This window comes from Adiantum capillus-veneris, chromosome 26, assembly GCF_014529385.1.
Source record: "Adiantum capillus-veneris isolate H3 chromosome 26, ASM1452938v2, whole genome shotgun sequence".
Classification (NCBI taxonomy): Eukaryota; Viridiplantae; Streptophyta; class Polypodiopsida; order Polypodiales; family Pteridaceae; genus Adiantum; species Adiantum capillus-veneris.
The window spans coordinates 28,836,005-28,840,108 of NC_140956.1; the positions used below are offsets into that span (position 1 = coordinate 28,836,005).

The 4,104-nt window shown below is 39.8% G+C and overlaps 1 pseudogene; it reads right to left on the minus strand.

Annotated features, from left to right (window-relative positions):
• Positions 1–1,797: 1,797 nt before the first annotated feature.
• On the minus strand, positions 1,798–2,159 carry LOC147423179 (large ribosomal subunit protein uL29 pseudogene; annotated as a pseudogene).
• Between the last annotated feature and the right edge of the window lie 1,945 nt (positions 2,160–4,104).

Here is a 4,104-nt window from a genome sequence, read left to right on the forward strand (position 1 = left end):
GTCATGGATGGATACAATTATTCATCAGAAAGGACTAAACAGGGTGCATCAGCCAAGAAAGCAGTAACATGGCAAATTCAATTGGTACCAGGTGGGTAAGTATTCAAGAGAACCCTATTGTAGCACAACCTACAGCTAGAGGCATCAAATACCTCTAGCTTAAGGGGGAGGGCTATATGATGCATGGTTTTTAGGACCCCTTCTGAAGATGAAATAAAGGCACAGTCAGTTGTTGGGGAGATGAGGATACTCTAGTCCAAGGGATCTCGAAAGAGAAGAAAAATCTACTTCACAAGCACCAAAGAGTAAAAAGTGCCATGGACAGAAGATACGTGGGAATGAGCTCTTATGCATGCCTACAACCTATATCTTACAGAATAGCCCATTCTAGGTGTGAATTTCTAGTGAAATTTACACAAGGATGTTCGTGTGGACTCACAGCACAGCATACTCCGTTTTCACTTTTTCACCGACAGTAAATATTTTTTACCACAGTAAATATTTTTTACCTATAGTAAATATTTTTCACCTACATGGTAAATACAAATCACTTTTTACCTACAATAACTTTTTTTACCCATGGTAAATATTTTTTATTGCACCATAAGTATTTGGTAGGTAACAGTTCACTGTTACTAGAAGCAGTGATTGGGCATCAACAATGCAGTTACAGGAGGAGAGAAGGAGAAAATCTTATGGTAAAGGTGAGTCAACAGGGATAAAGACTTTTGAGTTGAAAAGAGACATGCTGATTTTTTCAAAGAACACATGTCAAAAGAAGCCATGGTTGAGGATTTTTTGAGAATTTGATATTCAGGAGGACCCAGCTGCCACCCCCCCCCACAGGTCCCCCCCTGACATGTGCAGAACCTCCAGTTTCAACAGCCACCTTACCTGCTCTTAAATGCTGGTCAAGGCCTTATCCCCATGTGTCACAATCAGAAAAATCAGCATTTACCCTCCCCTCTCACATCACTCTAGAGAATATCTTGATGGTGACATATCAGGTGACCTCAATCTGTTGACCATCCTAAGCAAAAAGTAACCCCAATCAGCGGATTTAAGCATGTTTATCCCTAATCCTAAACCCTCTCAGAAACCTATATAAGGAGGCCTTCTCTCACTCAAAACCAACACTTCACCCCCTTCACCAAGCAATGAAGCTATGACGACATTGCTCACAACGAGGAGCTATGGAGGGAGCTCTACTCTCTCTCCCTCTAGTATGCTACATTACTAGCCCTAAAACCTAAATAAGGAGTCTTCTCTCATGCTCCATGGCCACCATCCTCGCCATCATTCTCTAAGGTATTGATGTGTTGGTAGTAGGATCATACCTACTTGCTGGATTGATTGTTTTTGACAAGGGGTTATGCCATCCTTGGCTTGCTTCTCTATATCCTTGTTATGTATGATCAGATGCCGTTGTATTGTTAAGATGATGTCTTGTGTATATATATGCTACATAAGGTCCCTAAGCTTCATTTCTATGTGTTTTGCCATATGTTTTGATGCCATCATAATGCCAGAAGTCTCACTTGCCTATGTGCACTATGTGTGAGGTCCCTAAACCTCTTAATTTAGGGTGGTGCCCCCTTTTTTTTTGTTCTTTTCTTGTTTGCATGAGGCGTGGTTTGTGTAGTGTGCACGAGTACAGAGGCCACCCGATTGCACTGCTCTTTTTCCTGCTATCAAGTCCCAATGTTGAGATTAGCCTAGGTCAACTGTATTACAAAATCGTAGCCATTTTCTCTTGGCTTGTATCAAAAATAATCTTCCACACAAAATAACACCTCATCAAGCCTTCCAAGAATATTTTCTCTTCGGGAAATAGGTCTCTTTATTTTGCTACTTTAATGTCTACATACCAGCCTGATGCTTGGTTAGTCGCCGCCAAATAGCACAAGTCTTCTTAGGGCACATATCCAAATATGGAAATCATTTGTTCTTGTGGTAGTGCAAAGAGTTGCCTTTTGATTTTTTGAAAGTACTGTCAACACTTGCACAATTGACAACCTGACTACCTTGATTTTAGATAGCTTGTTGGGTGCTCCTCCAGTCTCGTTGGACAATAAGGCAAGCTCTGCTTCTAAGTCCTTGAGCTGAGTTTCCAACACCCCCTTGCTATTAGCTTGTGGCTCATGCACCTTGATTTTCATCTTTGCAGATATATGGCAAGCTGGAAAGGTCCACTGTTGAGATGAAGGAAACTCTCTCTCTCTCTCTCTCTCTCTCTCTCTCTCTCTCTTAGCTGACATGTGGTTCATTCCCCATACCAACTTCAGTTTTCAAAGTATTGGGATGTACAATATCCATGGTTGTAGCATTTTTAGTACTCCATATGAATGAGATAAACTAGGCCAAAAAATACTAGGTACAAAGTTGCATCTAAGCATCTTGGGAAAAGGCATATCCAAAAGTGAGTCTAAACTTTGTGATCCTAATGTCCATGCATTCCTTTAATGTGCAACAACATCCTTCCACCATCTATGAGCGTATTGTAGCTTGGAGGTCCATCACTGTGTATATCTTGGTAAGGCCCACATTGCTATGCATTTGATAGCTATGTCATTCTCTAACAATAAAAATAAAAAAACGTGGGTGATCTCCACCAATGCACCAAAGTAGTAGGAAGTACGCAGTCTCTATGTCTATCTCTCACATAGGGAGTGCATGAAAGTTGAGGATTGGAAGCATAAGCATGTAACATATTTCAAGCAATATGGAGTCCGTGGCCCAAGCAAAACCTACGCATGGGAACCAAAAAATCAATCAAACACTTTTCAGAGTCCACAATTTGATCGATTGAACTCATCCTCTAAAGAGGAGCAAAGTTTGCCTCCCAAGATATAGATATGGGGGTCTCGTAAACCAAAGCTCCAAAAAGCAAGATTTTGAATCGAAGGAGTGGCCCATGTATGGGGCACAACCACACCATACAAGCTTTGAGAACACAATTTTCCATGAAGTAATGAGAAATTGACTAGTGGGGCATGAGATTGAAATAGGGGCAGCAAAAAACAATACATCCCAACTACACATCAACGATGCACCATGATAGTAGATAACCCATATATCTCATATGTGCCAAATAATGTTTGCTAAAATTGTATCCCTCTAAATGATATGCTTCTTGCGAGCATACATGTAAGTGTGCGGTTCAAGATACCCAAACTACCCGTGGCACGGCTAGCATTTGGACATAATCCCAAGCATGAATGCGATGATCCCTACAATTTCTTTTTAGCAAAGAGGTGAAATTCCCCAACATGATCTTAAACCAGGAATATAATACGGTACATAGGGTTGAAAAAGAGCCTACCATGAATAGACCACTCCTTGTTGTGCCATGAGTCTATTTTTGTTTGAACACACTCCATAACCCAACTCATCTCTCTCTCTCTCTCTCTCTCTCTCTCTCTCTCTCTCTCTCTCTTCCCAACTTGATAGAAATCGAGTCTTTTATAGAGTCTCTCTCTCTCTCTCTCTCTCTCTCTCTCTCTCTCTCTCTCTCTCTCTCTCTCTCTCTCTCTCCCCTTCTCGTAGAGTTATTACAATAACATAATCTATATTAAGTTCCTAATAGATAAGAGTCTTAACATGCTTGATCTAAGCTAGATCACTGAGGTTTCTTTTCAACCATATAAAACTCCTCTAACTAGAATTTAGGTAGCCACAAGTTTTGATACTCGAATGTTGTAGCTCACTATAAGAGGTAGTCATACAACTTGAGCAACAAAGACCATTGATTTCATACAGGAAACAAAATATGATTATGAGAAGTTAAATTTGATTGTACCTAGTTATTAACAATGATAGGTTTAGGATTTAAACAAACACGTAAAGCTAGATCATTGAGGCTTCTTTTCAACCATGTAAAACTCCTCTAACTGGAATTTAGGGTGCCAAAAGTTTTGAAACACAGAGGTCGCACTCACTATAAGTGGTAGTCATACGACTTGAGCAATAGAGATCATTGATTTCATATAAGAAACAAAATATGATTATGGAAAGTTAAATATTATAGTACGTATTTATTAACAATGATAGGTTTAAGGTTATTTTCACAAGATTCAAGATACAAGATTAACAAGACAGTTTTCA